At 47.0% G+C, this 13,704-nt stretch overlaps 1 protein-coding gene across 2 annotated transcripts in view; it reads right to left on the bottom strand.

The window, feature by feature from the left end:
* The window catches only part of asic1b (acid-sensing (proton-gated) ion channel 1b), a 56,669-nt gene that overhangs the window by 32,549 nt on the left and 10,416 nt on the right, over positions 1-13,704 (bottom strand). The window lies entirely within an intron of this gene.

Raw genomic sequence — 13,704 nt, 5'->3', positions numbered from 1 at the left:
CAAGCTTTTGTTGGACCCCTGCGGCAGTGCCCAGTCTGGCCCGCTCAAATCCTCCTCCTCTCCAGCTCCCTTCCCCACTCTATAAACAGGTTTGCGGGATGAAGGCGCTGGCGAGTCGGGGAACTGCCTAGCCGTTCCGAGCCACGGGGAGATGCGCTCAGCCGAAGCGTGGCTCTGGAGCTGCTGTGTGTCACACGCTGGTCCCTCTCCTCCTCTCCTCCCCATCCACCCTCCCTCTCTCTCACACACACCTCCGTCCCTGCTGTTGCTCACCCCTCCAGCCTGGCTGTGTCACCAGGGATCAGGGTGGCAGCGGCACAGATGGGCCACTTGCTGTACCAGCACTGCAGCCCACACAAGCCACATGGAGAGAGACACACGGACGAGCTGGGCGATCTCGTCAAAGCGCACGGCAAAGGGACGGAAGACAGAGCAGCTGAATTCTAACAAGTCACACTTACAAATGTTTTTTTTTTTTTTTAACGCGGTTACACCGCCTTTGACGATCAAAATGGCTAACGACCAGGGCAGGAGACTTTCATCTCTTCTGGAGGTTAGTCAGCTTCACCCGGACAGTTTCCTTTTATTCGTTTTTTTTTTTTTGTGGCATATTTTGACGTTAAAAGCCGAACACCAGTTAACCCCTTTGCTTCCACTCAAGGACGACTGCAGAATGAAATTAGCATTTGCACCAATAAATCGATCTCACACAGACGCCTGCTGTACAAGGGCTGTAGGTGCAAATGTGATGCAGCTGCTCATTAAATATCCTAGCTAGGTCTTCTGAGAGACGATGTAAAACACACACAGATAGGTGACGATCATACCATGCTGGGGTTTTAATTTGAGTGATAAACTCATGGTCCTACCACACATTTTATCCATTGTAAATATAGGCTTTTAATGCTGAGGCTCAGGTCCACCCCACACACACACAGCTTTCTCACTGAATCACTCAGCAGGTGCCCCGTGTTGTATATTTCCCATAGGTGCTCATTTTATTCTGCCAGGCCAGCACATAAACACTACACCCCCATCCCAATCCCTTGTTCCGTAACAACAGACTCATCTGGGTGAAGAGTTGTGCACTCTGCTCTCCCATCCTGGAAACAGGCATCGCAGAGCACATGAGCTAACATGTTTTGACATTGAATGAACGAGAGGAAAATTTGTATTCATGCAAACCCGTTTGCAGGCTTCAATGTGATGAATTCATCACGAAAGAGCAATCATATCAGAGCCCGACAGGATGATGTTGTGTAGTGTTAGCTGCCTGGAAGTATTCGGAAGCAGGGAAAGTGTTTGTGGCAGCGACTTGATTTTTGTAAACCTTACAGAGAGCCGGGAGGAAAAGTGTTTCCCTACACACCCCGCAGAGCTACCTTAAACCCAAGGGACATCAAACGCACCCATTATACCACAGGGCTGAGAGCACACAAATAACAATTTAAAGACTATGCATTTGAGTGATTAAAGAAGAAAATGCATGCTTTGGCCAAAAGCCTATTGATTTTGCAATGCGATGTCCTGCTGTTGGAATCTGTCCATTAGTTAGGGGAATGCAAGGTCTTCAGTTTCGCGCAAAACCTAAACCCCTTCCACCTCCCAACCCATTCTGCGATAGCCTTCACCCCCACTCTTCAGCAAAGTCCCCCATTACCCCCCACCCTCGCTCAGCTCAAACCTGATGCACTGACAGGCTCGAGAGGATCTGCCTTCCCTGGGAATAATTAAAACTGGGTGTCGGTATGGGGCATGGCAACGAAAGGGAAGAACCAGAGCCCAATTCTCAATGGGGACCCCCCCCCCCCCACACACACACAGACAGGGACTGCAGCTCTTTCTTAAGCAGAGGATTCAGATCAATACCCAGCTCCTCGCTCTCGTACAGGGAAACAGCAGATTCCAGCAGCCTGACAAGTCAGGCTCCGGATGCGCCTCCCTTTTAATGAGGAGAAATTAGCACACATCAAACGTGTCAAGGGAAAGGAAGAGGTGATTTCCTCATCACGGTCCGTTGGCCTCCTTTATATATTTATTTTCACGTTGTTTTTTTTCGCTACCTGCGAAAAGTTCTCACACAGCCACTCAGAGATTCTGCAATTACTGCGCTGACCTGAGCACCAGGAGCTGGCTTCATTTTCCCTAATAAGCTAACAAACCAGCGGGTTGTCCTGCACTCTGCTCCCAGTCCTGACCTCTACAGTTCAAGAGCGGTACTGGAATTTAACAGTTATTAATGTTTTATACTGCATAAGCCTTTTGAAAAATCTGACTAATATGTCCCTTTCTGCATATGGCCAGTGCTGGACTTAATAAAAACAGAAGAAAAGTGCAGATTTCCCACAAAGTTATTAAAAATGGAATGGGCTTATCAGTGTTTTCCCATAATACAACTGTAAGTCTCATAAACACCTAGCGTTTGACATAGACGTTCATCCAAGGACCATGTCATGAGGACATGTTCATGGCTTGGGGAACCACGTTTGATTCATCTGAGTTAAACTGGCCATTTTTTAGGCACTTATTTGCTTTTAACACCCAACCCTACCTCCTATGTTGGAGTAGCTAAATCTCTCTGGCCAATGTCTGGCCTCCCTATGTGCCTGACTCTTTTGGCTGATTTTGGCTCTTGAAGTAGACTACCTTATACTATTAAAATTACAGCTGATATATTATTGAACATTGCATTAGCTTTCAATCACAATTCTAATGATCAAATCATTCTGATCCAAAGTGTGTAAAACTACAGGAGCAGTCTAATTCCAGGCACGGACTTCGGTCACTTTCTCAAGTTATCTGGAGACCGACCAGCCCACCATATTCACCTCTAAATCACAGTTAAAATTCCACTCAAACAGCAAAGGCTTCATTTCCCTTGACTCCATTTTATCGAGATACAAAGGATTAAAAAAACAACAACAACAAGAAGTGCTGTGTGTTTTATTCTGGGTTCGGTTAAAAAAAAGCAAAAAGAAATGTTCTTTATTGCACAGTGCTAGAAGAGCGGACGTGGTATAGGGAACACGTAGAGAACACGACGACACGAGCTTTATTCACTAAAACGACAGCCTTCAGTATCTCCAACACACCATGCCCCGCGCCCGAGATAATCACCCGCCCCTCCAGCCTGCATCCTGAGAGATGGGAAATCCACTGAGCTGAGCTGAGCCGCTGGAATAGAGAGAATAAACCCCCCCTGGATGGCGCCAGGGCGAGAGCTGCAGATAAACAGCTCCCTGTGCCATTCATGTTCCCTCTGCGCGTCACTGCCAGCCGACTCCCACGGTCTCTGGGACTCTGGGACTCGGGGGGGATGGACGGGGAGATGGGAGACAGTGGTGACGGAATTCACAGTAAATCAACGCCATTCCTCGTTAAAGCTAGAGAGCTAATGAAATGAAGGCTCCCGTGCTTGTAGTCTGTTGTGCGGAGTGGGCTGCAGTACTTAGGAGGGAGCAGTATTAGCAATACTAATGGGATGTATTCTGCTACCTGTTCTGCTCTCCCTTGGTCGTGATCCGCCAGAGAACAGGAGCCCGATTCCATGCCACAGACGGCGGTCACAGTTGGCTGTCAGTACGCAACAGTTGGTGTGAAAGTGGCTCCTGCGGTACAGGGCGCCTGTGAAACAGGATCTCTTTCAGTGCTGAAAGAGGCAATGTGAACATCAACTATTGCTATTATATACCCAACCACAAGGCGGGGCTAAAAGCCAATGCTCCAATGCTGTGTGCCCCGGGGCAACAGGCAGCATGATCACCTCCGCAATGGTTCGAGCAGTAATAGTTCCAACTGCACACAGATGGAAATTTCGTTTTTGGAAAATTGGTCTCTCTGCTTTTCAGCGTCTTCGGGCGCGGACCTTACATGAAATCTTGTGGGGGGAAAAAAAACACACACTGCGGTGAAGTCATTCTGGACAAAATTCTCACTGGCAGCCCCAGGGAGAGAAAAGTACTTTCAGAAAAGCAGACGGAATGGGGATAAGAAGGATTTACGCTGAGGTGTGTGGGGGGGTCCGTATGCTAAAGAGATCCGTCTAAATGGATCTGAAAGCATTGGCAACTGCCTCTGCTAATTTACAGCTCATAAAGCTGTCAGCCGCAGGTCTTACAGTCGCTGAGGGACTGTGCTTATTAACCTGTCAGCACAGCCAGGCGCAGTGCTGCCAAAGTCTCACCCTTCTGATGTGCACCTGGGGGACTCGGTGCCCATAGACACTCTCCTTCTCAGCGCCAGCAAGGGTGCCCAGTCATGGCCCGTCAAAGCCCAGGCGGGCATGGTAGGAGCTGGTCAAGTAAAAAGCATGCACAGGAAACCTGCTCTGACTCTCAATGCACACTGTACAAGCAAACCTTTGAAATATCATTAATGTGGCACACAGTGGGGAAAAGGCATATAAGAATTCAGTAATGAGCAAGTGACAGCATGGTAAGGCACGGAGAGGTATGATAAGCCACCAAGTAAACCAAAGCAAACCAAGTACAAGCACTGAAAAGCATCAGGAAACCTGTAGGATTACCGTGCAAATTTACTTGGGACAGGTACAGTGATGCTACAGTACCAAATCAGCATTCTGAGTGTCCAAGAAGTGTATAACTGTATATCTGTATAATAGTTAGAACTCTTTATCTGACATAAAGGCTTCCATGGTCGGATATGTTCATAAAATAATAAAGCAATGGGTGAAACATGGAAATGACAACAGCAGTGTGACAGAACACACTCTTATCTGCTTTTTTCTTTCACTTTCACTTACAGCACTCTCATACCAGTAGGTGCTTTGCTTTTTTGAAATATTTTTTTTCTTTACATAAGAAAGAACTTAACCAAGTCCCCCAGCCTTTTCTACATATTTTGAGGTTTTAGTAACTACAGCAGCTGCAGGCACAGCCAGGCTGTTGGACTATCCTAACCCCACGCAGATACCCATCTCAGCGCAAACGTGGGTTTGACAAGGAAGCTGAAATCCCTCGGCGGCTCAGGGCCTGCACCGAGAGGCAATTTAGACCAATTAGGTCAAGTGACATTCAATTAAGTCATTAGAGGCCTCGCAGGCCCCACTGTGAAAGCCACAGATGTGACAGAGGACCGCAGTGAATGCTGTGAGAGTGCAGGAGGGGTGAGTCACCGAAACCTGGCAAACACAGAAAGGAGCGCTGGTGAGAGTCCGGGAACGAAGCTCTGATTAATGCTTTCCAAACCCAGCCGGTTGTAAATAGACTCCACGGGCCCCTGACAAGATTAATGTCTCTTTGCAGAGGGAAGGCTTTCCAACGCCTGATTTTTATAAATCCGTTTCCAATCTCCTACCCCCCCCCCCCCCCCGTTCACAGCCCCCGCACACAAACCTTATTTGAAGCTTAGCATCGCCACACAGCTCTCCACAGAGCCCTGACCGGCTCTGCAAACCTACAGATTTACTGTGCTTACAATCAAAAGCTCCTTCTCTGCTCAGGCTCAGAAGACGCTATTAGGAAGAGCAAAACCGCCACAGCTCTTCCCTGCCGCGGCGCTGAACGGAAGCCTGCTGGTTTTGTGCTGCGCCAGGTGCGAGACTCCAACAGTGGGGCTCATCTCACGTTAACAAGAGCTGCAGTTCCCAGGTGATTCAGAGCACAACACAGGCCCGATCCTGCCTAGGACACTCCGTTCTGACCTGAAATGTGAAGTTGTTTTTTTTGTAAAAAAGTCATTTTTAGCTCAAAAATAAGTGAGAGTTCAGCCAATGTGCTGTTAAACAGGAAGCCAATTCCAGAAGCGGACCCCAGTCATTCTCCACTTTCATTCAGATTCTACCAAGAGCATTCCTCCAATCGCTGTCAGAGATTCTTCATTCAACACACTGTGCTGAGCTAACAGGGGAATGTCTTATTAAAGGCAATTGCCTGTAAAAGGCCATGCAGGGGTAGCAGGTTCGAGTGTTGCAGGACCACATTTGGTGCCACGGACTTCTGGTGGGGGACAGGTCACAAGATGGGGGCGCAGCTGCTATAACCTTGATCGGGGTGCTTAATCCGGATTGCTCCAGCACACCCAGGGCATTTCAACCGTAACCCCCTGAATGCCAATTTGAAATCAAGCTTTGGGGAGCCCCAGGATGCTTGCAGGAGAGGGACTGTGGCTGTGTTCTCAGAGGTCACTGCTGCATGCCAAACTAAGAGGTAAGGGGTACCCTGGCTGACTCACACCCAGCGAACCCCAGAGGTGGTCAGGTCAACGTGCATTGCTGGAATGCAATCGCTGGTCCTGAGCCACAACCTGGATTTGGACTGGCTATGTCTGGACTCACACTTCACTCTGAAAGATTGTTCTCACCACAACCAAACATCAGACAGGGGCTATTTCTATAGGTACAGTGCAAAAGCATGGCACAGTGTTACCTCATCAGACAAGAGAGAGGTGAAACTGTTGCCATCACCTGTGTGGGGGATTGATGTGGGATACAAGCTGCTTCTTCCAATTCATGGTCTGGCGGGAGCTGGAGCCTAGAGGCACAGGGGAGGATACGCCCTGGGTGGGACACCAGTCCATCACAGACATACACACTCACACAAGGCCAATTTTCCCAGAAGCCAATTAACCTACCAGTATGTTTTTGATAGTGGGAGGAAACTGGAGCTCCCCACACAAACATGGGAAGGGGATACAAGCTTCACACAGGTAGCAGCCCAGATCTGGAATTAAACCCAGGGCCCCAGCACTGCGAGGCAGCAATGCTACCTACTGAGCCACCACGCCTCCCCAATGTAGGAAAATACATTTCAAGAAGTAGCTGTATTTTCGAAACGCCTTCAATGCAGCGAATCCACAGAAAAGCTTTGAAAATGATGAGACTGATAAGAGAGTCATTTTGGTTGAACACATTGGCAGGTTTAATCAACCCAGGACAGTTTACTGGGATACTAGAATTGACCCAATCCAAGCCTCCAGCTGGATCCAGAGAAAAGCTCTGGAGATAAAGGAAATTGTGGTTTTCCCTTTTTGCAGAAGAAACTGCAGTGAGATTTCAAAGAGTTCCCTGGGACCATGGCTTGAGCTAACAGCTGCTCTGCTGTGATACAGCTACAGAACATCCCAGTAAAGGAAGAGGACGTGTTGTGTTGTGATCAATTAAAGAAGCTGGGATGCCCTGTTTTTGCCTGGAGGCTGTCAATCTTGCCTGATCTCTTCCACTATCCTGGCATGATTTCCTACATCCTGAAAAGACCCCATGGGCTACAGCTTATACCTCAAACAATGATCTGCCTTAACAAAACAAACTACAGTATAGTGTCTGAAAATGCCAGACTTCCATAAATTGCACTAAGGTAGATGTTGGTGATTAAAAAAAAAAATTCTCAAGTGATTCTGGCTATTTCTGTTACAGTCTTTAAGGTCAAAACTGTGGGACGGAGTCAAGCTGGGAATTAGAAATTGGCCTCTGTGAGACATAGATGGTGGGTGGTAAGATGTGAGGATTCAGACCTCCCGGAGGGCTGGAGAAATATAATGGAATAATTCAAAGGGTGTTGGGTCTGCCATGCTGTTAGAGCTGGGCATGAGCTGGTCCAGAAGCGAGCAGAGTCCGTTTCAAAAGGACAGTACATGTGTGAACCTCAAAGAGTTATTTTTAAAAAATACAATCTTTGAGAGCTTAAAGGTCTCCTGGTTAATTATCTGAGTGGATCATTTTTTTTTTACTTCAGTGGAACCAATTGAACCCTTCGTCCTGCTTTCAATGATTTAGAGAGAGCTGGATAGTGACCCTGGGGAGACAGGAGCTCAGCTCATCCCTTTTACAACTGCAAGCTCGTTGTTATTCTCAGGGGGATCCTCAGGCACATCTGCCAAACTACACTGACGAGTGAACACTGGCAGCTTTATCAAAGTCATTTCAGCACAGAGTCAAACAGGGGAAGGAGGAGGTGGGGGGTTTGAGGGGTGAGACTTATTGCTAAGCACTACATCAGCAAGCTGGGGAACGGGCTGTAAGACTTTCTGTGTCTCTGCAGGAGACGACAATTACACCCTGCTCCGGGGGCTCTGAGGGGGAAGACCGCAGCCCAGAATACCACCGAGATGTTAAGAGAGGAGACACAGTGGGATATGAGACAGCCGAGACGATTAAGCAGTGAAATGAACTGCATTAAGGCAGCCCTTTGAAACCTCTGTCCAAGGGTATAAAGCTGTGCTTCATCCTTTTTCTAAAAAAACAAACAACAAATCGTTTTTGGCAGGATGTGGCAGCTCGTCTGTGATTCTGAGTGTTGAGGAAGGCCAGCAGAAAAGAAGCACGTGGCACCCTCGCAGCGGTTAGCATTTTTTTATTTGCTGCCTCGCAGGGCTAGAGTCTTGGGTTCGATTCTGCACCCGGGGTGCTATGTGCACGGAGTTTGCACGTTCTTCCGGGAGTCACGTGCAGCTGCTCCTGTTCCCGTCCACAGACCACAGACGTACGTTTGGCTTCTGGCGAAACTGGCCCTGGTGGGAGAGTCCCAGGGGAGAGACGTCACCCAGCCCACATCACTGCTGATTCCAGGACGCCTCCGAGAGAGAGACGTCACTCGGTGACACTCAGTGTCAGATATTTCACACATCCCAGAACCCAACGGGATACGAATCGGTCCTCCTCTACACAGACAGAAGCTGACGACGTGTCCTAGCTGTGACTGCAGCAACGACATCGCGAAAGACTGCATCCTCCCATCTCCACTGGGGCTCACGGCTGACGTTCAGAGGCCACACCAGGCACGACAGCCCGACCCCAGAGCTGGTTATCCGATATCAAGCTGATATCAATGCTACCATCTCTATACAACAATAAAATCGTCCCTTTCAAAGCAAGAGTCCAGCCCAGGCTTGTAGTGCAATCTTCAAGGGTTTTGACAAAGCGCTTGTTTTATCCATTTACCTCCTTAAATTACCTTATCTAATGTACTTAAATAATCCCTTTCAGTACTTAACTATTACTGCATAATAACTGCCAATCCTGACATACTGTAGTTAAAATAATCTAGTCACACCAAGGCAGGCTAAAAAATATATATTTTTCCTTGATGGACTAAGAACATGGTGTAAAAGCACTTAGATGTTCTTCTATATTAGGCCACAGAACATTTTAATTTGAGTTGACTCATGCAATGTGTCAGCGTTACGTGCAGCTGCCAGGGCACCAGATTAGTACAGGAAATTGGTTTCGCTTTCCATCTGCCCGCAGCAAGAAAACCCGTTTGTGAGAGAACAGCGCCATCTAGTGCCTCCTCAAAACCACGGCAGACGAACACATGGAATTGGCGCTTCGAATCGAGAAGCAGCTGTTTTCAGCTCCAGATTAAATCACCATCACCGCAGCCTGCTTCCGGAGGGCTGATGGGTTTTCATTTCACTGCAACTTTCAGGTATCAGATTAAACTGGTTCTTTGCTACGCTGGACAAAATGAGATCTTGCTTTTTGATTTTAACCGGAACAGGAGAGTGCTGCTGACCGCAAAGCCCTACAGCGGGTGGTGAAAACTGCCCAGTCCATCACTGGGGTTACCCTCCCATCTATCCAGGACATTTATGACAGACGGTGCTTGAGGAAAGCTCTAAGCATAATCAAAGACCCCACACACCCCAGCTACAGACTGTATGATCTGCTACCATCTGGAAAACGGTACCGGAGCATTCAGGCCCGGACTACCAGACTCAGAGACAGTTTTTACCCCCGCACTATAAAACTGTTAAATTCCCAGCCTCTCTCACTCTCACTCCCACCTCACCTCTCACCTATGATCTGAACCTCACAGTGCCTTCTTCCTTTCTTCTTACCAAAAACCCAAACACACATTGAAAATCTACCTCTACCATATATGTCAAGAGCTCACTCCCCATAATTTCTATCCCTTTATTTTATTCTGTTGATGCATATTTTTGCACATAACCTGTTACCTTTTTGTTGTTTTGCACATTGCCTGTTGTTGTTTTTTTGCACATCGTCTGTTGTTGTTTTTTGCACACTGCCTGTTGTCTCTGTCTTTCTTTTGCTACACAATTGTATTGTTGTTGTTGTTTTTTTTTCTCTTTGTACTACTTATGTCCGAGAGCTAGCTAAATAGCATTTCATTATACCATATACCATGTATATGAGCGTAATGACAATAAACTTGAAACTTGAACTTGAACTTGAGAGCTGTTTGCCGACTCCCGCAACTCTCTGTGTAAAGGAGAGCCTCCCGTTTCCAGCCATGTTGCTTCCCTGCTGAGCATGAGGTGCTGCTGAGGGACAACCCCGTTCCACAGCATCCTCACCTGACTGGCAGATCCAGCACCCTGGGGTGAACATGTGGGGGGGTCTCGGGTAAACATGGGATCTGAGTCTTGCACCTACACCCCCTTCTGAGCGCATACAACGGGTGGAAAAAAAATGTCCAAAATTCAAGGGGGGGGGGAGCGGGGCAGATCTCCAAGCTTTGACTGGTTTCCCATTTGCAGAGCCACTCAGATGGCCAGAAGCTCCATGGCTGAAGACAGGGGGTGGAGTTGCTCAGTCACTCTCAATAAAACAGCCCCGTTATCGAATGGTGTGGCGCTGGGCTTCGCAGGCGCAGGAAACCGAATATGCCACTACAGGCTGGCAGCCCGCTGTGTTTCGGATGTCACTGCAATACACAACGGACTTTAATTTTTTTTTAGTGCCTTTTACAGCATGGATCAATAAACCTGTGGCAAGCTGCTCGCTTTTAACACCAAGCCTTGAAGCACAGAGCCAATATGTGCCATTCTCACATGTGCAATAGCCTGTTAATGGCAACTCTGAAAAGCACAGGAGACATCACAGATACTCTACTTATTCCAGCCAATGATTTACACAATAACAATTTCCAGCCCCCCCATGATTTTTATGCATTAGTCTGAGTTTCTTGCTGCTGAGCTCATCCATTAGGTTTTCTTTACACCAGCATGTATTAGTACAATTCCTGGCACTGACTCCCCATATTGCAGAGCAGTTCAAACCACACACAGAGGGGTCTGCAGTCCAAATCCAGCTGGTTTGCTAGATCTCCTACTCCATGGGTTCTGGATAGCCCAAATCCAGTTACAAATTTACACTATATCTCCTGTTCCTGAAAATTAAGAACACTAAGGTAAAAAAAAAAATCAAGCTATCAAAGAAATTTAGATTTTTGTGACAAATGATCTAGAAATGATCTAATTTAGCAGAATGTCTGTTTAATTCTAAAAATTCACTGAAAATTGGTTAAGTTTGGTTCCCAATAAAAACCTGCTAGTTTGGAGCTTCCCAGGACTAGAGCCAGAGGCCCTCATTCTGCAGAGTCAAGAGCTAAAGACCCACACTCTGCATGCACAATATCACAGAGACACACACACTCTGCGTGCACAATATCACAGAGACACACACACTCTATGTGCACAATATCACAGAGACACACACACTCTGCGTGCACAATATCACAGAGACACACACACTCTATGTGCACAATATCACAGAGACACACACACTCTGTGTGCACAATATCACAGAGACAAACAAACTCTGTGTGTACAATATCACAGTGACACACACATTCTACATACACAATAACACAGACACACACACTCCCTATGTGCACAATATCGCAAAAGTTAAAGTAGGTAGTGGCATCAACATGAGTAGGCTGCAATGGAACAGGTAAAGGTTTATTCCAAGTGGAAAGGAAAAGAAAAGAGACACAACATTTTGGCTGTGGACAGCTGAAGACACCTGAAGAAGTCTCCACAGCCGAAACGCTGTGTCTCTTATCTTTTCCTTACAAAATGGAATAAACCTTTACCTGTTCCTTTGCAAAATATCACAGAGTCACACTCTCTATGTACAATAATGGAGAACACACACTCAGCATGCTCAATAACTCAGACACACACACTCTGTGTATACACAATAACACAGAGATATACACACTGTGTATGTACAATAACACAGAGACATACACACTGTGTATACACAATAACACAGATAGACACTCTGTATGCACGATATCACAGAGACATGGACAAAAACACTTTGAGTTAATAATACATTACATAGACCCAATGTGCAGAAAAAGTCTCACCAAGTCAGATTGCCTGAGGTAACGGTCCAGTTAACAGAAACCCTTAACTCATTAATAGATTCGAACCTGTGCAGGACTCTAAATTGACCATCTTGTGCAGTTCAGTTCAGTTTTAAAAGCAGGGAGAAAGCAGGGAGTTATGTTGGCCCAGTTAAGCCACTGATGAGCTGATATAAGTAATTAAGGGGTGGGGCGGTAGTTCTGTGGCTAAGGATCTGCGCCTGTGGCTGGAAGGTTGCCAGTTCAAATCCTGTGGCCGGCAGAGGAATCCTACTCCGTTGGGCCCTTAACCCCAACTACTCCAGGGGCGCCGTATAAATGGCTGATCCTGTGCTCTGACCCCAAGCTTCTCTCCCTGTCTATGTACCTCATGGAGAGCAAGCAGGGGTATGGAAAAAAACAAATTACTAATGCAAGAAATTGTATATGGCCAATAAAGTGATCTTATCTAAAATCTTTCATCTAGGGCTTAAATTTAAAAAATACATCAAGAGGGCAGGACAAAAATCAGTCCAATTCGGACTCCCTCTTGTGGGCAGCTTTGAAAACTGCAATCAGCAATATTTTGTGACAAGGCTGTGGACGAGTTCATTAAGATCTAAAGTGGGAAAACGGCCGGCCAACAAACATAACTTGAGCCATTAAAAACGAAAATAATAAACAAAACAACTTAAAAGCTTTTTTATTGCTTTTAACAAATTATATCGCTTCTTTTAATGATATCGTTTCCTGCTCGACGCGGTTAAAGCCTTTTAATACACCCCCCCGGGAGCGAATTCGCTCTCCCGTTAGTGCTGGTACGTTAGTTTTCCGGCACTGAGTTCTCCCGCTTCGATTTCACAAGTTCTCTACTATCGCGTTTTACAGCCCTGTCGGGACAATCGGTCTACCTTTTGCCACTATTGAGCTAGGTAGCAGTTCGTAAATGAATCCTAATAGCGAATGTTAAAGCTGGCCCAGTTAAGCGGGAATTCACAGCGAGTTACAAGCCTCAGCAGTTACGAGCATACAGCGCACACGATCTCCGCACACCGCAGTCATCATCTGATTAATCCGTTATTGTTCTTATCTGTTATCTTTTTTAGAAACAACAATGTTGCTATGCATGCCAAAAGGTTTATTTCATTAAAATTTTAAAACGGGATTTTGATCAATTTCCAGCTTTTGCTCATCCCCCAAAAACAAACTCGAATTCAGTTCCTCTAGTCTATAGCGACACTATGATATACGGGGGTTACGTCACCTGCTACAATTTCTACAGACTCCGCTGCTGACGCTGCTACTATCACTACCTGCACCTAACAGCACTGCAAAATAATTTTCAGTACGCCCTGACTGCCCAGCAAAGGGTTAAGACGTGTTTTCGGGACTGGCAGGCAGGTTTTGCGCGGAGCGTGTTTAATGAGGTGCTGCCGTCAGCTCCCCCTGGACGCGGTGCTGCAGTAGCTCTAATTAAACACTCCGGGGCTGCTGAGCGTCAAGGGCGCCGCCACACACTCTCTCACAGGGGCCTGGCATTCAATTTCATTCCACTGCAGAGCGATCACCCTGCAGCTCACAGCCCGCAGCGGGCAGCCCACTGGAGCGCAGCAGGTGTGAGCCTGGTCAGTACCCGAGCGGAAGACCT

The sequence above is a fragment of the Lepisosteus oculatus genome, chromosome 1, assembly GCF_040954835.1.
Source record: "Lepisosteus oculatus isolate fLepOcu1 chromosome 1, fLepOcu1.hap2, whole genome shotgun sequence".
Lineage (NCBI taxonomy): Eukaryota > Metazoa > Chordata > Actinopteri > Semionotiformes > Lepisosteidae > Lepisosteus > Lepisosteus oculatus.
Note: the sequence above shows the minus strand (reverse complement) of the source record. Positions and strands in the feature narration are given on the sequence as shown.